This window comes from Rana temporaria, chromosome 9 (assembly GCF_905171775.1).
Source record: "Rana temporaria chromosome 9, aRanTem1.1, whole genome shotgun sequence".
Classification (NCBI taxonomy): Eukaryota; Metazoa; Chordata; class Amphibia; order Anura; family Ranidae; genus Rana; species Rana temporaria.
The window spans coordinates 61,548,675-61,571,104 of NC_053497.1; the positions used below are offsets into that span (position 1 = coordinate 61,548,675).

The window sequence follows — 22,430 nt, forward strand, 5'->3', positions numbered from 1 at the left end:
GTCAACATGCCTTTTCCCGTCATGCCCCTTCGTCAGAAGCCATGAGGCTGGATTAGCTGCAGTACACATGGGCCGATTTCTATTGAATCAGCTGATGCCAGGGGCTTAAAGTGGATGTAAACCCAAAATTGATTTTTTTTTTGCTGTCACAATGTAGAGTATAAGATTTCCTATTATCTGTGCCCAGTCTTGCCACAAAGAGTTAATCCAGCTCTGAGCAATCCTCTTTTCAGTGAGATAAACGGTCAAACAGGAGAAAAATGTTGTCTGTTCTTCGCCCTTGCTGTGAATGACAGGTCATTTACATATCTCATGCACTAGCCTGAGACAGGCATTATTTTTTATTAATTCCCACCCCCACTTCTTTTCTGAAGTCATGTGGTTATTTTTCTGGATTTTGACTGGATGTTAGTGATCATAACAGAATTTAGTGTAAGGAATACACAGGAAAAAATGCATGTTGACAAGGGGAGTGTAGAGGTGGGCGTCTACGGACATCACGACTCCACACACCGAGCTCCAGACAACAGACCCACCCACAGAATCTGCAGTTTTTCAGGTCTTATAACAGAGGGGAGACATTTGCAGGGGTAACTATACACCGGAAAAAGCCGAACACAAACAACATAAAAAAAAAGCGCGGGGCGGTCGTTCGTTTCTGAATCGGCGTAACTCCTCATTTGCATATTCCTTGCGTAATAATACGGAAGCGCCACCTAGCGGCCGGCCTGGAATTGCAGCCTAAGATCCGACGGTGTAAGTCACTTACACCTGTCGGATCTTAGGGATATCTATGCGTAACCTGATTCTATGAACCAGGCGCATAGATACGACCGTCGGAACTCAGAGAAATACGACGGTGTATCAGGAGATACGCCGTCGTATCTCTTTCTGAAACTAGCCCATAGGCTGTTATCAGCAGTTTTGGGCAGTGGCGTTTTTGAGCATTAAAAAAAAATATATAATTAGTGGGTTCTGAGAGGCGTTTTTTCAGCTGTAAAAACACTGATAAACCCCGACAAACTCTGATAAACGCTCAAAAACGTCACTCACCAGAGTTTTTCATCCATTGAAAAATAAAAAAATATTAGACAGGTATCTGCACCCCCCTCCCCTCCCTGAAAGGTGCCAAATGTGACACCGGAGGGGGGGGGGGGGTTCCGAAAAGCGGAAGTTCCATTTTTGGGTGGAATTCCACTTTAAGTGGTTATAGTGCCCGGTGAGTGTATATAAAGGCAATACAATCCAAAGTCAAAATCCATAAATTCCCTCATCCATGCTAAACAACGCAGGTGGGCGAATCTCCCGCTGCACCCATATCTGTCAGAATACGTAAACATTGACTGAATCTGACTGAATACAGGCGCTATGGGAAATTTCCACCTGGCTCTTTGGACTTTCAGATGGAAAGGTGTTAGGGTAGAGAATGGAGGGTGCCGGTGCATTGCCATGAAATGTGATTTGCCATGAAATGTATATGTCACATGACAGGAGTGAGCCAATGGGATGTGATGGAGGCGGACCATCACATTTCATGGCAAATCGCATTTCATGGCAATGCACCGGCAGGGCTTGAAATTAGGCTTGGGTATCATGCACCAATCAAAATTCACTCTCTTTATATGGCCTGCTTTTGTTTGGAGAGACTTCCTGTTGTATCCACAAGACAGGAAGTGTAGGGAAATCATTTGAATGGGACACAGATAGCAAAAAGTTGAATCTATTCAAAATGGAAAAAAAAAGTTTGGGTTTTTAGATACACTTTAATAACCAGGCAGAGAACACCTTTCTAAGTCAGTACTGTGTGGCTGAAGGTCTGTGGAAAACATTGAATACGTCAGCAGCCACCATGTCTGAGAAACCAAAGTGGGGTGAGTGAGGGAGCCTGACAATCCCATATCTTGTGTGTGGAGATGGGAGAAGTGGCACCTCTGTGAAAGATGACTGGGGCTGCAATGTATGTCTGCCAGTGAGCACACAATGCCGGGGCTGTGTGGGTTTCCCATGCACTGAAACTATTTGCACAGTGAAGGGGGTCAGTGTGGATTTTCCTAGCAGGGGGAGAAGAAGAAGGAGGAGGTGGGGGGGCACATATCTCCCTGCCAGCACACTGAGGAGAGCAGTGGGCGGGGCCGTCTGGGCCGCCTGTGCCCGGCAGCTTCTGCGCAGGCGCACCTCCCCGCATTCCAGCATGGCGCTGCAGCCCGGCAGTGGAAGAGCTGCGCACTGAGATTGCAGCGGCCCCGGGGACACCAAAGGCGCAGGAAGACGGACACCGGGCGACCTTGCGTCTTCTTCATCCCGTCACCTCCTTCCTCATCCTCTTCTTCCTGTTTCCCTGCCGCGGCTTCCCTACCGACCGCACCCAGGTAAGCACCGCTACGCTTCGCTGACACCGCATTCCTGATGGACAGTGCGGGACACCGGCTCCCGGTATGCCTGACCTGGTCACATGACCAGGGGACTCATCATAATAATAAAAATGCAGCTGGCACCTGATTGCAGCCTGTTGCTGATTGGGGGTACATGTGTGATCTGGGGCTGTAGTCACTCCCTTTTTTTTATTATTTTTCTTATTATTGTGAAGATCTAATTGGTTGCAGCTTCACTTTGTTTAATCAATTTACATTTTTTTTTCTTCTTCTTCTTCTTCTATGGTCTGTGTTGGCCAGAGAATGCAAAAGTGATTATTTGTTTGGTGTTGCAAGGGTTAAAGCGAGGAAGGCAAGGGTTAATAGTCCTGCTAGGGGGTGATGTATGTGCCCCCCGGGTGCCCCCAGTATGCAGCGCCCCTGCCTTTGCCTCCTGGAAATGCCACGTAGACTGCAGACAGCTCTGCGCGCCTCCCCCCCCCCCCCCCCCTCTCTCCTCCTCCTCCTCTCTCACTCCTTGTGGATTCCCCCCCCCCCCCCCCAATCACAGCTCCTCTCTCTCTCTGGTTTTTAGAAGTCTTCCTCCCGGTCATTCCTATTTATTTTATTCAGGGATCTCCTTGAGGCGGTGCAGTCTTCACCCCCTCTTCCTCGCTCCAAGTCAAAACAAAGGGCTATTGACTTTTCGGGTGACGTCACCCTCATGGACAGTTACTTGTTGCAGGCGGGCTCCAATGTCAGTGAGAGAAGGGGGGGGGGGGGGTAAAGTGAATGCCTTGTGGGGGCCGGAGTCTAGGATTAGGGCTATTCAGGAACTGAATGAGCTTCTGGATTGTCAATTACTGCTGCCCCCTCCTTAAGAATCCGGCTCATCACTTCCACAGATGGATGCCACCGCTCCTCTTTTTGTTGTCATTGTAAATATTTGCAGCAGAAGTTTGGGAAGGCCAAAATATTTGGTTTTGTTTGGTGTTAATGTTTTTCTGGAAGGGATGTTAGGTAAGGGCTTGAAAGTTTAGAGCACGTTGATTGTCTTCAAGAATTCTACAAGCCAGACTTGTCACAGCGCAATTCAACCTAGAGACAGTGATGTAATATATCAGTTCTTGGATGTGGTGGCTGTTTGTGTGTTTTTAAGCAAAACCATACTCGCCTTTTGTTCTAGCGATGTGGCTTCCCGGCTAGCCATTGACATCTTCTGGTGGCCAGTTTCTGGGTATCAATTGCCAGACCAAGATGACATCACTCCTGTGTATGTGCCGGAGTTCAAGTCAACTCGCCATTGCCAAACATCTACATGCACAGCTCACCACTGTACAGGGTTGGACAGGCAGGTAAATAGAAGACTAGAAAAAAAATAAATAAAATAGAAGAGACTAGTCGGTTCACACTAGGGCGACATGACTTCCAGCGCAACTTTTAGAGGCGACTCCGACACGACTTGAGCATGAACCACAGGGCGATCTGGGGCGATTTACAACACGACTTGAAGTCGTCTCCAGGAGACTTTCCAGTGGCCAATCAAACAACAATCAGCTCTAGGGGAGGGAGAGGTTTGCCTGAGAAATGTATGTTATCTTCCTGGAAAGTCGCTTCAGTTAAGACAGTGATCCGACTTCTGAGGCGACTTCCATTGAAATCAATGGGTACAAATCGCCTACAAATCGGATTGAAGTAGTACAGGAACTTTTTTTGAAGTCGGAGCGACTCGAGTCGTGTGTATTAACACCGCTCCCATTCACTTGCATTGTTTTTCTCGACAGCGCGACTTGGGACGACTTGAGGCGACTTCAAGTGGGATCCCAAGTCGCCCCAGTGTGAACCGGCTAGGCTGGCCATACCTTATTCAGTGTTACCAAAACAAGGTCAAACCTAAACACATTTTCAATTTGTATGCAATCGGGCAGCCCCTTGCACTATATAGCTGAAGGTAAATCTGACAAATAGGATAAGAAAATTGTATCATGTTTGGCCAGCTTAAAGCGGAGCTCCACCATAAAGTGGAACTTCCGCTCATCGGAAACCCCCCCCCCCCACCTCCAGGGTCACATTTGACACCTTTCAGGGGGGAGGGGGGTGCAGATACCTGTCTAAGACAGGTATTTGCACCCACTTCCGGCAGTCTTCTCTGCGGGTAGTGCGTCACTTCCCACCCTCGCCCGTTGTGTTCTGGGAAACACGGCTCCCAGAACACAGCTGGGACCAGTAAGGACAGCGCTGCGCATGAGCCGTAGGGAATTGGGCAGTGAAGCCGGAACGCTTCACTTCCTGACTCCCTCACTGGGGATGGCGGTGGGGGCAGCAGATAGACGAGCGATTGCTCGTCTGCTGCAGACGTTGCTGCACTCCAGGACAGGTAAGTGTCCATATATTAAAAGTCAGCAGCTGCATTATTTGTAGCTGCTGGCTTTTAATATTTTTTTTAACAGCGGAGCTCTGCTTTAAGTCCCTTCTGCATTAAAGCTACTTACCTGCCTGTCCATCCCTGTGCATGCACAACACATTGTAGAAGTTCAGCAATGCCGAGTTGATTTGAACTCCGGCACATACACTGGAGTGATGTCATCTTGCTCTGGCAATTGATACCCAAGAAACTGGCCACCAGAAGATGTCAATTGCCAGAGCAAGATGACATCACTCCAGTGTATGTGCCGGATTTTAAGTCAACTCGGCATTGCCGAACTGCTACAATGAGTTGTGCATGCGCAGCTCACTGTACAGGGATGGACAGGCAGGTAAGTAACTTTAATGTAGAAGAGACTTAGGCTGCCAATACATTTGTACACTTTTCCTTTAGATTTGCCAAAACCATATAATATGAGGGTAAACTTAAACGCTTTCCATTTGTATGCAGTCAGGCAGGCTCTTGCACTACATAGTTGAAGGTCAATCTAAAGGAAATTGAATAAGAAAATTGTGTAATCATTGCATGGCCAGCCTTAGCATGTCTCTTCTGCCTTAGAAATCCTGCCTGTTCACCCATGTTAGGTTATGTTTTATATTCATATAGTTTATTTTTTTAAGTCCACGTTCACACAGGTCATGAGATTTGGAACTCTCAAGTCGCACCCCATTGCAATAGAAGCACTTATGTTGCAGCGGTTTAATAAAGTTTCCTGCACAAATTTTTACAGATTTTCATTGTGACTTGCATAGACTTCTGTTAATTGAAATCACAAGCCACAATGAAATCGACAGTGCAATTTGTGCTAAAGTAGCACGATTTCACGTTGTGGTCCAGGGCTAAGTTCTGGTTTATACAGGTCGTGTGGTGTTCATACCACCAGCATTCTAGTCATCAGTTGGTTTTGCAGATTATAAAAAGGAAAGGTGATGTGTAAGTTGGAAAGCTGTTGGGTAGGCAGAGTTTAGATGCAGGGTAGAAAATCAGGGCATCACAAGCCAACACATTTTCAGTAATTTCCTGTTGCAGAGAGACCAGGAACAGATGGAAAATCTCCCCTTTTAAGGCCCCTTTCACACTGGGGCGTTATTCGAGCGAAGCCTCATCTGCAATCCCAATGTGCTGGTAAAGCACCACTAAGAACCTAACGTTTTAGGGCGTTTTTGCAGTGCCTCAGTGTGAAAGGGTAAGGCGTTTTTGGAGCGTTTTTTTTAGCGCCCAAAAGCTGCTTCAAAGATGCTGCTTGCAGGACTCAGTGTGAAAGGGTCTATTGAGATGCATGGAGAGCGGTTTAATAGCGCTATTTTTAACGCTAAAATGCTGTAAAAATGCTTCAGTGTGAAAGGGGTCTAATAGTGTTGTTACTGTATTGGTTTGCCATACTTGGAAATTTCCTGTTATGTTGATTGGAAAATTGTAAGTTTCCCCTTATTTTTTTCTCCTGTGGCAATGGTCACCAGAAAACCTCCCTGATTAAGGGGACAAGTCGTCAATAAATTTTTTTTTTTTTTTTTTTTGTCTTCTGCAAGGTTGTTTCTCAAAGGATGTTTTTTTTTTTTTTTCTTGACTGGTGTCATTGAAAGGTAATCATTATTTTTGAAAAGTTACAATGTACCACTCTCACTGTGTTTAATATAGGTCAGTAATCATCTTGGCACCAAAAAACATTTTAGAAAGCCACAAAGGCGCTTCTCAAAGTCATTATTAATAGAAAAACAAAAACTAGCTGTTACATGTATAGATCTATTGGCTACCTGGCTCCTAGGATTGTCCAAACCAACCTTTTCCCCCCCAGGGTTACTCCAGAGGCTGTGAGGGATTTTGAAGAGAGAAAAGTGGCTGACAATCTCTTACTAAGGCCCCCGTTTACATATGCGGGCGCTACTCACGTATGTGTTCGCTCCTGCGCGCAGGCTTGACGGGGCGCGTTTTCTGGCTAACTTTTTTAGCTGGCTCCTAGATTTTAAGCAAATTTGTCAAACCCTGAGTCATGAACAGTGTCCGCATCTGATTGGGTGCAGTCACTGCTCGGTTGTCGGTGTTCTAATTGGCTCTACATTCAATTTTCATCAGGAATCGGCTTAAAACGGAGCTGTTTATATGGCAGGCTTTAGGCCCCATTTACACCTGAGTGATTTTCTGCTTGTAGCTCTAAAACGCTCATCAAGCCAAATTCCATTAATTTCAATAACCCCTGTTTACACCTGAGTGTTCTGTCACCTGAAACGAAACACCTTTCGCTCAAAGGCCCCTTTCACATTGGACCTGTAGCCGCGGTGGCGGGATTGCCGCGGGAATCAGCCGCTAGCGGTGCGGTATTAACCCCCGCTATCGGCCGATAAAGGGTTAATACCGCCCGCAATGCGCCTCTATAGAGGCGCATTGCGGGCGGTATTGCCGCGGTTTCCAATTGTTTTCAATGGGAAGGAGCGGTGAAAGAGCGGTAGACATGCCGCTACTCTCACCGCTCCAAAGATGCTGCTGACAGGAGATTTTTTTGTCTCCCGCCAGCGCATCGCCGCAGTGTGAAAGCCCTCAGGCTTTCACATTGAGTCTGCAGTGAAGGAGTTTTTCAGGCGGGATAGCAGCGCTGTTTTTAGCGCTGTACCGCCTGAAAAACTCCTCAATGTGAAAGGGGTCTAAGTGAGTGAGCTTCTTTTTGGCAGATTACAAGCATTTTTGGCCCAATAGACTTCTATAGAAATGCATGACCTGAGTGTTTTATGGGTGTTTTCTGCTCAAATAGCACCTCTCTACCCCTAATTTCCTCTCCATCTCGTCCCCCTAGTGCTTTCTATTGGCTAAACGAAAAATGCTTGTAATACACTTCTAAAAAGCTGCAAAACGCTTTAAAAAATAAATACCGTATATACTCGAGTATAAGCCAAGTTTTTCCAGTACATTTTTTGTGTGTGCTGAAAATGCCCCCCTCGGCTTATACTCAAGTCACCTTTTTGTGCCTAATCTCCTGGACTTTGGGGACCCGGTACCAGCCAGCAGTAGTTCCCCTGGACCCCAATCTTGGCACACATGTAGCCCCACTCTTCCTCTACAAGTGTAGTTTTAAAAAAATGTCATTAATCCTTTACGAAAAAAACTTTTTTTTAGATGCCTTCAAAGTGTTGTTGCTAGGCAGAATAGTTAATCTTCCCACTTCCTGCACCTAGGTGCTTAATGCTTTCCAACCTACACCGCACAGACTCCTGGGAATGTAGTGGGTGTAACTTTCCAGGAGTCTGTGCCTGTGCACTCCCCAGTCTCAAAGAATCATGTGACTTGGACAGCACAGGTGCTGAAACCTGATCTGACACTGCTTGTGCAGCACTGAGCATGTGCGAGATTTGCAAGGCTGAAATCCAGGAAGTCATACAGTCTGGCTTCATGATGCCCACACTTAAGATGGCCCCAGTCAATTTCTATTTTATAAAGTCTCTAAATGCTGTAACAACCTAACAAAACGGACCTTAGTTTACAGACTAACTTTACTAGAATACATTAAGCTTGTGTATTACAGGGGTATTTATATTTAAAAAGTGAAATTGTGGCCGGAACTCCGCTTTAAAATCAAAACCAAAAAACAAACGCATACAACTCATACTACCCCTTTTAAAGTTATAACTAGCTTTGACTAGATTAGGCTGCATTGTACAGCAGTGCAACATTTCTCCTGGTGATGGTGTCTGTACAACACATGCTTTCATGTTCCTCCTTTTAATCTTGGTATTTTAGTCTTCTCATTTTTTTTTTCCATCTGAAAAACTTTGAGTTGAAGATCCTACTAGTATTGCTGCATTTTTTCCCCCAATAACCCTTATCTGGAAATGAGTGTCCTTTTCAGAATGCTAGCAATGCCAACAAGAGGAAATGACTGACTCAACATTCAGTCCAAATATAGGTTTTTATCACACATGCTAGGCGGATTAGGTTTCTGTAAGTTTAACTGTGTGCTCGACTAGGAAATTGCTTTAGAAATATGCATATAAAAAAAAAAAAAAAAAAATATATATATATATATATATATATATATATATATATATATATATATATATATATATATATATATATATATATATATATATATATATATTTATATATATATATATATATATATATATATATTTTATATTATAGTGAAAAATTCTCATAGGGTTGCATTTAAAGTGGAAGTAAACCGTTTTTACTTACAGGCAAGTCTAAAATAAAGCCTACCTGTAGGTACAGGGAATATCTCCTAAACTTGCACTGTTTAGGAGATATTCACACTGCATGCATCTGGTGACGTTACCAGAGCATGCTCTCTGAGAGGGACAGCATACCCGTGCTGTCCCTTCAGAGCTCCATGCCGCGGTCTGTGACTCCCACGCACAAGCACGGAAGTAACGCCATCATAGCACAGGCAATCAGACGGCGGGAGGAGGTGAACCTTGAAGGAAGACCGCCTGAAGATGAAAGGCATCGGTCAAAAAAAAAAAGTGCAGTTTACGACCGCTTTAATTTCTGCTCCTTGTCCATGCACTACTTACTGCGCTGTATAAAAAAAAGATCTGTGTACTTATCTTCTTTTTTTTTTTTCCACTCTGGTTTGGTCGCATGCTCCTGCAGCTCTGACTTCCCTGGCTTCCCTGTTGCTGCTGCAGGGGAGAGGAGGGAGTGTTAACAATGGCAGGGCCATTGGTGCCTATGAGTGCCATCACTGCTTTCATTTTACCAGTATTTTTTTTTTTTTTCAAAATCTATACTTTTGTATTGCAGTTTTGTATCCGGTCCACTGATCCTGGGGCCTTTTCTCCTCTCTCCCAACAGTAGCAAGGGTGTAGGCTTTCCTTGATTGACTGGGGGGCAGACTTCGATATTGCACCCGCAGGGGTGTGACAGGCTGGGATCACAGGAAATGGGTAGAATGATGCTTCACTGTCATTTAGACCCAAGAGGACCCATGACAATAGACAGACAGAGTAGGAGGGTGAGGACAGTATGGGAAGGGCAAAGAGAGCTTGGCAATTTTTTTTCTCTCGTGCAGGAGGAAGGTGTGGGGCGAGCCCGAAAACAAATTGAAAAATATATTGGTGTTCTACTTTTAAAGCGTATGCGTTTTTTTAGAATCTTGTACAGAGCAGGTTTGGAGGCCAAACTCTCCTCCTAAAAATGCTAGTTCTTTGGGTTTTATGCTGAATCGCTGTCTATTGTTCACTATTGACCCAGAACAAGAGTGCAGGAGTTCTGACCGTTCTAATTTGCATGCTAGTTCCAGGTCACTGATTTTAGAAGGTATTCAAACAAGAACAGAAATAAAGCCAGGCAACTGCCATTTTCAGAAGGACAGCATTGACAGCCTGCATATATCTCTCTACACAGGTTTCCTTTAATATGTTAATAGTGAAGTAGGGCTGTGTTATATATGTAACATGCAATCCTGATTTATGAAAACCGGAGGGAGGGGAGCAGAGTTTAAGCAAGATATGTGTACTTTCAAAGTTAATTTATACTTTTTGACCCTCCACCCCCCTGCTGACATAACTAAGCCCATCTTCTCTCTCTGCAGATGCTGAGACCCCATGCCTGTGGCCCCTGGGGATTGTTTACATCCCACACCGCAAGTCCTTTTGTCTCCCGCCTGACCAGTAGAGACCTATATAATGATTTCATGGTGCTCACCTTTATCTCACAGCTGGAGATGAAAGGGGAGAAGCCCTACATGTTTCTATGGGATCTATTGCGTGGGCGAGAGACAATAGGCTTGGCGGCATGGTATGTAATCCACCTCTGCTGTAGGCTGTGTTTGTTGGGTCTTGGTAAGTAATTATCTGCAGAGAGGGATTGATTAGCTTAGGTCAGTGATGGTAAACGTTGACACCCCAGATGTTTTGGAACTACATTTCCCATGATGCTCATGCACTCTGCAGTGTAGTTGAGCATCATGGGAAATATAGTTCCTAAAACACCTGGGGTGACGAGGTTTGCCATCGCTGGCTTAGGTCATGGGCAAAAAAAAGTGTACTTAGTTTGAAAGTCCATGTATTCTCTAAAGCCCAGTTCTTTAAGTTTGTAAGCATGGCTCATTGGTGGGGTTGTTTGTGTGTCTTCAGTCCTGGAAACTCTACACCAGGGATATGCAATTATCGGACCTCCAGCTATTTCAGAACTACAACTCCCATGAGGCATAGCAGGACTCTGACAGCCACAAGCATGACACCCAGAGGCATGATGGGACTTGTAGTTTTGCAACAGCTGGAGGTCTGCTAATTGCATATCCCTGCTCTACAGCAACCACAGGTGACAGTCCCATCAACTCTCATAGCTCTACAACACCATAGTAATCACCACTATAATAATCTAGGACTAATGAGCAATCCGTAAAGCTTGGCTTTATTTTTCTGAACAATTGTGCACTGGGAGCCAATCAAGTATCCCTGTGCAAAAAATGCTGACAGGGACCATGAGAGAGATGAGCTCATCCATATGCTACTCCTCCTCCACTGTCCAGTCGAAGGTTGGGGTGGTGGCAAAGCTTTGTTGCTTAACCGCAACAGGGATGAAGCTGGGTACAAATTGGCCAAAAACGGTCTGTTCAGCGGGAATCTGTCAACTTTTAGCCTGTGTATACAACTCTTCGTCCAACAAAAGCTGTTCTCATGACCTGCTTCTGTCGAACGAGCATGCTGGAAGACTGTCATCCAATCAGTGCTCAGTCAGTGGCTGCAAGTGCTGATCACTGTTCTGGCAGATAGGGGGCAGTCCCTTCGTCAGAAAACAATAGCTCAGCAGGGAGATTGCCACACTAAAATTGGATAGGCTAGTATGGTGATGCCCGCTGGGTTAAATGAAAAGAAACATCCCGTGTGTACCCAGCATAAGTCTGGTCACCAGCTTTGCTGTGCTGTCTGCCAGGAATATTTAAATCTCAGGACTGGCTGAATAGAATAGTTAAAGCGGGAGTTCACCCATTTATTAAATTTGTTTCCCTTGTCCCCTTAGATTCCTGATCGTTCGGTCTAGGGGAATCGGCTATTTGTATTAAAATATGATCCGTATTTACCCGTTTTCGACATGCATCTTCTTCCGTCGCTTCCGGGTATGGGTCTTCGGGAGCGGGCGTTCCTTCTTGATTGACAGTCTTCCGAGAGGCTTCCGACGGTCGCATCCATCGCGTCACTCGTAGCCGAAAGAAGCCGAACGTCGGTGCGGCTCTATACTGCGCCTGCGCACCGACGTTCGGCTTCTTTCGGAAAATCGTGACGCGATGGATGCGACCGTCGGAAGCCTCTCGGAAGACTGTCAATCAAGAAGGAACGCCCATTCCCGCAGCCCATACCCGGAAGCGACGGAGAGGATGCATCTCGTAAACGGGTAAGTACTGCTCATATTTTAAAACAAATAGCCGATTCCCCTAGACAAAACGAGCAGGAATCTAAGGCTAAAAAGTGCCCTCTAAGGGTGAACCCCCGCTTTAAGCTCCATTATGTGTAATTCCACTGTGTTATATATACAAGCACTGTCTGTTGCCCTAAGATGGCTAGGGGAAAGGGGAATAGCCGCTCCAGGTGGGAACCCAAACGAACATCCACCGTTGCAGACAACTCAGGTGCAGGCAATGCACTTGGAAAAGCAGGAACAAAGATGGTCTCTGGACAGCCGCACACTGAACAAATTGTGGCCTTTATTGAAAAAAAGGACAGCACTACAAGTGACAGCAAAGTGAAATAAAATAAAACCCAACTGCTGACGCGTTTCGCACTAACACTAGTGCTTTGTCATAGCTAAAAAAAGCCCTAAGATGGCTAGTTAGACTTTTTCCTTTTAGTTTTATAGGAAACGAGAGAGTTTGGTTGCTGTAGGTGACGCAGAAAGTACTTTAGTTTGACAGTTTATATTAAAAGGTCCCTCGTTTGCTATAAAACTCACACTTTACTCTCCAGCTGTTCCCACCTATGATATAATGATGTTCTCATTCCTGACCAGTATGGACTTGGTCCCAGTTGAACAGCTGTGCAGTTGGCATATTCTCCCCTTCCATATGATTCAGCCTCCACTTCTCCATTCTCTAAGCAGCCCTAGATGTCGGTATTGAATTCCATTACAATGAATCAAAATCTGCCTTGTAAAATTCCATGCAATCACATCGCTGTATGCTGCCGACACTCGTGTTATGGACTGCAGCGTATGTCTGCAAATTCTCTTCCATTTTCCCATTTTTCTGTTTTATCCCATGAAACAAGCCATCACAAGTGCGATGCTCAGGTGAACCTGCTTCTGTATTGTTGTAACAAGTTTAATGCTCCCCCCCAATCAGTTAATCGTGCCTAGGCTGTATTCAGGCAATACCTTGGCAATGACATTGAATAATGAACGTCTAGAAGTGTTTCCTGGCAGACCTTCGGCTCTCCTATAAATAGCCTTTTCAAAAATGAGTAAGCTAATACTCTGCAGGGTTGGATTATTTTTTTGCTCATATGGATGCTCTTTTCCCATAGACAAACAGTGACTTCCTTGTTCTCTCTAAGATATCAGATCACCTTAGCTTATCGTTCTGATATTCAGTGATTAGCTGCCACTCTGCAATGCAGACGTTTTTGTGCTGAAAATGCCCATTGTATAGAGATTGGCGCAAGATGAAAGATGTTAAGTGGCTTTATGCTATATTATTTTTCAGCTGTTATTCACAAGCAAAGCTAACATTTTCAGCACTTTAGGCCTATTTGTTCTGATTGCAGTGGGTTACAGTGCTGTAAGCCTTGCCTCATCAGATAAAGCTGTTGGTGTTTTGTATGGTGTAGGCTTGGAGAACCTAAAGATAGAAGAAAATGATACTACCTGGAAGATTGATGATCTTACCATCCATAGATTTTTAGTATGGCCTTGTACTATACAGTGCAATGGTAGGCACATTGTGATGTTTAGGACTGGCTGTACTCTGTGCACTTTTGTTTAAGTTTTACTAAACCCTGCATTTACTATATCTTGTCTCACACAGAACATGAAAATACAATTATTTTTGTAAATATAAACTGCTAAATACCCAGTCTTGTGACTTCTATCAGTGTCTAGTTGAAGCTTGTAGGAGGAGTTTTCATTCTGCTCTGACTGTCCTATGAGCTTGCAGGACCACTGAGCCTCTGTCTGGATGGTGTTGATTTGCCTGTGCTGATTAAATGCCGCCTCCCAAAGAAAAAAAAAAAAAAAAACCTCTAGAAATACACACCAAACTGAGCATGTACAGAAGTGACTCCAGTGCCCTGTATTATCAGGAGATGGATTGGGGACAGTGGAAGAAGGGGAGGATTGGAGAAGACAGGGTTAAACGGCCCTTTTACACAATGCACAGGGTTTAACTCTTTAGGTTTCACAGTGAGTATAACAAGCATGCTTTACCGCATATACAGAATCATTTTACTGTTGGGGGGGGTGGTTTTAGTAACACTTAAGCCCCATACACACGATTCGGACCTTTGTCCGATCAAATTCGCATCGGAATTCCGGCGCAATTCCATCGGAGTAAATCTAAACTCCGATGGAATTCATTGGAATATCAGATGGAAAATCTCAGATGGGCTTGTACATGGTCGGAATTTGCCATGGAAAAAGTCTGTCCTACTTTTTCCATCGGAAATTCAGATCGTGTGTACAAGGCATAAGTTAGCTTTTTGAGGTGTATTTAGATTATTCAAGTTCCATGAATGCATATTTCTACAAGGTAATTTGGCACCTTTTGGGATAGTAATATTCCATTGATCACAAACTCTAAGGATGTCATCCACATCCTTGCTTTACTACTGCCTATGTCAGTGGTCATCAACCCTGTCCTCGGGGCCACTAACGGGCCAGGTTTGCAAGATAACTGAAATACATCACAGGTGATATAATTTGCTGCTCAGTGATTGTAGTATTCTAGTCTGCATCTCCCCAAGGTAATACATAAAACCTGGCCTGTTAGTGGGCCCTGAGGACAGAGTTGATGACCACTGGCCTATTTGACTGAAGTGGAAGAAGAATGCAGTTTTTCAGTGGCTGAATTCTTCTACCGGGAAGCTCCTTTAAAAATAGGGACGCATGGGTGATGACAGGCCCAAGGTTTATATTTAAGCCTTAATAATCCGCCTGAAAAAATTGTGCCCTGCAGTCTTCCGTTTGAAATCACGAAGGCTTTCACACTGAAGTGGTGCGCTAGCAGCACCGCTCCAAAAGTCCTGCTAGCTGCATCTTTGGGGCGGTATAGGAGCGTGAAATCAATGGGAAACCGGGGTAATACCGCCGGCAATGTGCCTCTCCATTGCCGGCAGTATTAACCCTTTTTTTGGCCGCTAGCGGGGGTTAAAACCGTACCGTATAGCGGCGCTAAAAATCGTGCTGCTATACCGCACCTCCCCTGCCCCGTGTGAAAGGGGCCTTCGTTTTTGGACGTAATGGCATGGCCAAATGTGCAGCTGCAAATGTGTGCATCAGAATTTCTTTTTACTCCAACTAAGGAACAGCTAGTTATTTTGCTGACTAATTTGCTGGAAAATGCAGAACACACAAAGCTTCTTGGTGTGGTGGAAATCTTTGACTTTCCCTTTTTTTTGGTCTGCTATCAGTATGGAGCATTTTATTGCTATCAGACACATGACTACTTTTGTGCTACTCACAACATTGATAAAATAACCATGCAATTAGGACTTGTGTAGTCTAGTCTCCTCACAAGACCCAGTAACAATCTTCTGAAGGGTTGCCTTGGGAACGCTATAACAAAAATGACTTTACAACATCTGTCACCAAAATGTGCTGAAGTAATCCTGTGAAGTGAAAAACCCTGGAGCAGTGTTGTGCCTGGCACTTTCAAAGACTGACTTCTCCGCCTGTCTTTAAAAAAAAAAGGCAGTTTTTGTGTGAAGAGCTAGAGGTGACGTGACCCCCGCATTCCAGACAACCTGATGTAACGTCCCAGCTTTGGACCTATTCGCTTCAACTTAAAGGTTCATTTGGCATCTATAATGTTTTGCTGTGGACAATTGGTCAAGTTATTTATCTGTGCTGGGTGTACCTTTTTGTTATATTTTTTTACTTTAAAAATATATTTGAAAAGATACTGTAAATTTTTACAAATCTAAAATGTTTTCCATATTCAAAAGGAAAAACTTGGTGGTTTCAGGCTGTACTAAAGTGGATACCCCATGCTTTTTCTATCTATCCTATCTATCTATCCTATCTATCTATCTATCTATCTATCTATCTATCTATCTAGAGGAATTAAACATTGAATTTTGTGTTCTAGTCTTCTGAAACTCTTGCAACTCGGTTCTTCTGAGGTCCACAAATGAGGATGTTTGCACTTTATACAGAAGTTTATTATACAGGAGGAGATCATTGCACAATTGCGACAAGTTCAGGATGAAAATTCAAACTTTGCTTTTACCATGGGGGGGGGGGGGGGACTGTAAACACAGCTGTCTATAGATGTCTCTGGAATGTTTGAATAGGCATAGTATTATGTGCCTAGAGTTCCTCTACTGCACAAGCAAAGGTAAATTTTTTCCAGCAAGAACTTTAAAGCAATGCTGTCGCTTGGGGGGGAAAAAAAGTTACCTTGCGAAGGAATACTTACCGTCTATACTCGAGTATAAGCCGAGGTACCTGATTTTACCCCAAAAAAATGGGAAAACTTATTGACTCGACTATAAGCTTAGGGTGAGAATGCAGCAGCTACTGTAAGTGGAAAAGAGGGTCAACAATGCCCATTTGCACGCCTCACTGTGCCTATTGCCACCTCACTATGCCTGAGGCAGTGTTCCTGAAATTCTTGACAGGCTGCGCGGGCGTCCATTCATTGTTTAAAAGTCATGGTCTCCTCCTGGTGCCGTTCCGTGATGGGTGTTTCCCAGCAGCCTATCACAGACATCTTTTCATCCTCGGACAAGAGAACGTCCGTGATAGGAAGAACACTGAACACAGTGTCTGCTGCAAAACGCCTATCACTGAAGGGACCAGGGGGAAACTGCGACTTTTAAACAATGGACGCTCCCAGCCCTTCTGGTACACTGACTCGAGTATAAGGCTGCATTCACACCTGAGCGTAGCGTTTTGCAGCGGTTTTTCCTGCGATTTTGCAGCGTTTTTTTGCCGCGATTTTGGGCAGATTGACATTGAAATGAATAGCCTGGTGACAGGTTCTCTTTAATGGCCTGTGTCGACAGGCTTTTCGTTTGTTTCAGATGGATTTTGCATTCGCATTCAAGTCTATAGGAATGCAAAACCTGCCTAAAATGGGTCAAATGCAGGTTAGAAGAGGATAAACTGTAGGGTAAATTCACCCTGTCAATTAATTTGTAATCATTACAGAACTGATGCCATCAACACAGGCCCAACGCCTGTCTACACGGGCCCTAAAGGTGTCCAATTTTTGATCGCGGGTTATCTGAACTTTGCTAAATAAAAAAATCATTTGAAAACATTGACAGTACATCCTGGTTGTCCGTGTATATGTTTATGCACATTTGTCCAAATGACTGCTGAGGTAGTTTCATTTCTTTCTGCTTGTTATGCTTTAACTGTTCTAGGAAAAAGAAATCTCGCCGAGTGAGCTTAACTATGCTGCTCCAGGGCACAGGGCCTCTCCTTTCAGTGAAAAAGACTGAGGCACATACAACCAGTACTGTAGCTACTGCTGCTAATGTGGTAATATGAACTTTACCAACATACTGGTAGTCCCATTATGTAAATATTTGCATTGGCCTTCATTGTTTTATTGCACAGATAGCTTTCAAGTTTTATAAAGTATCTTGGTTATTTTTGGTGTACTGACGTGTGCAGCTACTTATATTGGTATCTATACATTTTCCTTGTGCATAAAGTTTATAGGGCTTATTTGTCAAGACTAAAATAGAGTTAAAAAGAAAAAACAACCCATAGTGGCTTTTGTTTTGTTTTTTATTCTCTAGGAAAATAAAACAAGAAATCCTTCTATAGCAGAAACAAATAAAGAGCGATGACAGTATATATCTAAATTGTGAGAAAAACAATCAGCGCCACAATACTAATAAATTACTCCTATAATAATGTGAGAAAAAAAACTTAGTGATACACCACACCTGTTTGTGGTACATGTTTGTGTGATATGTTGCGCAGAATCCCTTTTATTATTGATTTCTGTATTTGTGTATTGTAAACACGATTAGGTTTTGCTGCACTGTATTTATTTTGTTTAGGTTATTGCATATTGAGGGTCCTTTTTAGCGCAAAAGCACTTGTCACTTTATTCACTGTTTTTGAATTTATTAAAAAAGCCCCCCTAAAAAGTTACACTTACAAGAAATAACAATAAAAACAGGATGTATCAAATCACCAGCTCATTCACCGCAGATCTAGACTCGCGGTGCTTCGCCTGACATCAAAGATACGACTCCTCCCTTCTAAACGCGTATCGGCCTCTCATTGGCCTTCATCAGTAGACAGCCATGACAGCTTTGGAAACATGCATATGAACTGTTTTTTATACATTTTTTTAATATTTTTTCCATAAATTGTTTTATGGAATGTATAATTATTTGTTTATATAAGATTTATAGATACGCAGCGCTGCACTATTTTCAGAAAATTAATTTGACAGTATATATCTGTTTCATGATTGAGAATGGCTAAAATCGCTAAGTTGCAAGTTGACTCCAACTTTTGAGGGTAGCTATCTGTAAAGGGAAACACTGGGTTAAAGGGGTTGTAAAGATTTGTTTTTTATTTTCTAAATAGGTTCTTTTAAGCTAGTGCATTGTTGGTTCACTTACCTTTTCCTTCGATTTCCCTTCTAAATTTTTTTTTTCTTTGTCTAAATTTCTCACTACCTGTTCCTCCTCAGTAAGCTTGTCCCCATCTTTCGAGCCATTCTGGCTGGGGGTTAGTGGGCGTGCCCCCCCCCCCCCCCCCCCCGGGACTACATCCCTGCGGGGAGACGCTGTGAACATAACGTCTCCCCACAGGGATGTAGTCTCATAGTAGGGGGCGAGCACGGTGACTAACCCCCAGCCAGAACGGCTTGGATGATGGTGGAAAGCTTACTGAGGAGGAACAGGAAGTGAGAAATTCAGACAAAGAAAACAAAGAAAAAAACATTTAGAAGGGAAATCGAAGGAAAAGGTATGTAAACCAACAACTAGCTTCTAGAAACCCATTTAGAAAATAAAAAACAAACCTTTACAACCCCTTTTTAAGGAAGATAAGCTTCCTGTATTTGTTATTCTTAGCCCTGTTATCCTGGTTTTCCAGCCCAAAAAATCCTGATCCATTTGACTCGCCTCAGATATCCACAACGTGGAAAGCATGAGGTGCAGGTCAGTGAATGAATGAATGAATGAATGAATGAAAAAACTTATATAGCGCGGCACATGCGAACTGAATCGCTTCTGGGCGCTTGATGTTTCGTGTCTCATGACATCAAAAGAGCAGAGTTTTGATCTGTCTTCTGAAAATCAGGTGGTTTTCCTCCAACCGAATGCTGGTTGGTAAAGCGTTCCATAGTCTCGGACCCTGAAAAGCAAACCTTCTTTCTCCTTTGGACTTGTATTTGGTTTTTGGCACCTTGACCAGATTTTGGTCAGTGGATCGCAGAACGCGATTAGAATTGTGAGGTTCTATCTTGTCGCAAAGATATTGCGGCGCCTTCCCATGGATGCACTTATGTGTCAGGCAGAGTGCTTTAAATACAATTCTGTCTTTTACTGGCAGCCAGTGAAGGGTTCTCAGCGAAGGTGAGATTGATTCCCATGTCCTTTTCCCAGTCACCAGTCTGGCGGCCGTATTCTGTACGACTTGCAGACGAGCGATTTGGTACTTTGGGAGCCCGAGGTAAAGGGCGTTAGCATAGTCCAGTCTGGAATTCACGATTGTTCCCACCACGACTGCTACGTCTTCTTTGGGGATAAATGGAATAAGTCTGCGTAGTAGGCGCAACAAATGGTGCGATCCGCTGACTACTGATCCTATTTGTGCGTCCATTGTCATGAAGGTGTCAAAAATGACTCCTAGACTTTTGACTTTGGAGCTAGGGGTGATGATTTGGCCCAGAATGGGCGGCGGTGTCCAGGTTGTTGCCAGTTGACTCTTTCGGCTGGCGTGAAACATAAGAAGTTCTGTTTTGGAACTGTTGAGTTTAAGATAACTCTTAGTCATCCAGTTTTCTATTGAAGAGAGACATTTCTCTAAACTGAGATGATGATCCTTTTTGTTGCAGATGCGAAAATACAGTTGCGTATCGTCTGCATAAGAGTGATAGAGTAGTTCTTGGCTACTGATAATATCAAAGAGAGGGCGAAGATAGATGTTGAAAAGCACCGGCGACAGGGGGGATCCTTGGGGGACTCCACATGGCACCGTGCGTTTTTCCGACGTGGCACCAGAAGTTGCCTGGAAAGACAACACAAGGTCAGTTTTAGGCTTCATGTACACTTGACAACAAACACGTACACTTGAACTACTTTGGGTGTGAAAAAAGGCAAAACATGGCAAAATCACATCGCGTTGCGGCTGGCTAACAAAACATTTTTATTTTGAACATGATTCTTCTTTGTTCAAGAGAGGGAGATTGAACCTCCTCCTAAACGATCCTAAAAGCCTATGTGCACATTGACACATAGGCTTTATGAAGTTGAGTTTAGGAGCTTAGACAAAAAACTCCTAAACTCGGGTTACATGGAGCCTTAAATGTGATTTGTCCAGTATATTCGCTCGCCTCCGTGTGCTCCATCAATCCTCTTCTGGATTTCTCAAATTGTCCATGCATGAAGATGGGAAGGAAGACTTGTTTCACTCGCTCGCCTTGTGTTTTGACCCGCACCTACCGTACCTATTGGTGTTTCCAGTTGGCACTCTAAGCCTAGGTTCACACTGCTGCGAATTCAAAATCGCGGTAAAATGCGTGATTTTACCGCGATTTCGGCCGCAATTTAATGTAAATCGCGGCCTGAAATCGCAAAAAGTAGTACAGGAACTACTTTTTGAAATCGCAGATGCGGCGTCGCACTGATTAGGACAGTGCCATTGCCGACAATTGCCGCCGATTTGAGATGCGATTTGACATGTCAAATCGCATTTCTCAAATCATTCCAAATCGTACCCAGTGTGAACCAGGGCTTAAATTGATTACATGCCTGTTGTTTTCAGTACTGAAACACCCAAAATGATTCTCATTTTCTGTATAACACCTGCAGTGATGAAACCTAACTTTTCTTACAGCAGCTGCGATCGCACCGTCAAATTGTGTAGATTTAGTTAATCATTGATGGGATCCAATTAAAGTGTGAAGAGCACTGTGCCTTCTAATTAATCCCTTATCCGGTTTCCATATTATCCGTGTGCTCAGGCCGCAAAGTTCTGAGAGTAAGCTGACTTTTCCCAGAGGTCCGAAATATTCTGGACAGGAAGTAATATTTCTGATGTCATTAACTTGGCTTTAGAAGGCCACTGGTCTACTGCCTGTTATGTGACCACTACCTTTCTGTCTAAAATGGCAATAAATCCTCTTGGTTTGGGCAAATACAAGCAATAAGCAGCAGCTTACAGTGAAAATATTGCAACTTTGTTAAAGTCAAAAAGCACTGCTTAACCGGTTAAGACCCGGACCATTATGCAGGTTAAGGACCCTGCCCCTTTTTTTGCGTTTCGGCACTGCGTCGCTTTAACTGACAATTGCGTGGTCGTGCGATGTGGCTTCCAAACAAAATTGGCGTCCTTTTTTTTCCCACAAATATAGCTTTCTTTTGGTGGTATTTGATCACCTCTGCGGTTTTTATTTTTTGCGATGTAAACAAAAATAGAGTGACAATTTAAAAAAAAAAAAAACAATATTTTTTACTTTTTGCTATAATAAATATCCCCCAAAAAATATATACCTTTTTTTTTTTTTTTTTTTTTTTTCCTCAGTTTAGGCCGATACGTATTCTTCTACATATTTTTGGGGGAAAAATCGCAATAAGCGTTTGATTGGTTTGCGCAAAAGTTATAGCATTTACAAAATATTGCATAGTTTTATGGTGTATTTTTAAAAACATTTTTTTGCTAGTAATGGCGGCGATCAGCGATTTTTATTTTTTCGTGACCGACATTATGGCGGACACTTTTGACACATTTTTGGGACCATTGTCGTTTTCACAGCGAAACGTGCTATAAAAATGCACCGATTACTGTGAAAATGGCAGTGAAGGGGTTAACCACTAGGGGGTGCTGTAGGGGTTGTGTTGTGTTTCTTACTGTAGGGGGGCGTGGCTGGACGTGTGACGTCACCCATCGTCGTTCCCTATGACAGGGAACAGACGATCACTGACACTGCCACAGAGAAGATTGGGGAAGGTTTGTTTACACTCGCCTCTCTTTGTTCTTCAGCTCCTGTGACCGATCGCGGGACACCGCCGGCTATCGGGGTCCTGCCGTTTTTACAGAGCTTCGGACCAGGTTCTTAAAGGGGACGTACATGTACGCTCTTGTGCCATGCCATTCTGTTGACCTATATCGTCGTGTGGCGGTCCTTAAGTGGTTAACTTAAAGGTAAAGTGATTGGGTGTTTTTTTGTTTTTTTTTTGCATAATTTTTGTAGTCTTTACCTGTAAAAGTGGAGTTCTAGCCAAAAATTGAACTTCCGCTTTTCGGAACCCCCCTCCGGTGTCACATTTGGCACCTTTTAGGGGGAGGGGGGTGCA

General features: G+C 43.8%; 1 protein-coding gene across 2 annotated transcripts in view; it reads left to right on the forward strand.

Moving 5' to 3' along the window:
* The first annotated feature begins 2,167 nt into the window (after positions 1-2,167).
* Positions 2,168-22,430, forward strand: part of LOC120913595 (fibronectin type-III domain-containing protein 3A-like) — a 125,924-nt gene continuing 105,661 nt past the window's right edge. For both annotated transcript variants that reach the window (XM_040323660.1, XM_040323661.1), the window contains exon 1: positions 2,168-2,369. The gene's annotated coding sequence lies outside the window, so the exon portion shown is untranslated. The remainder of the gene's footprint in view (positions 2,370-22,430) is intronic.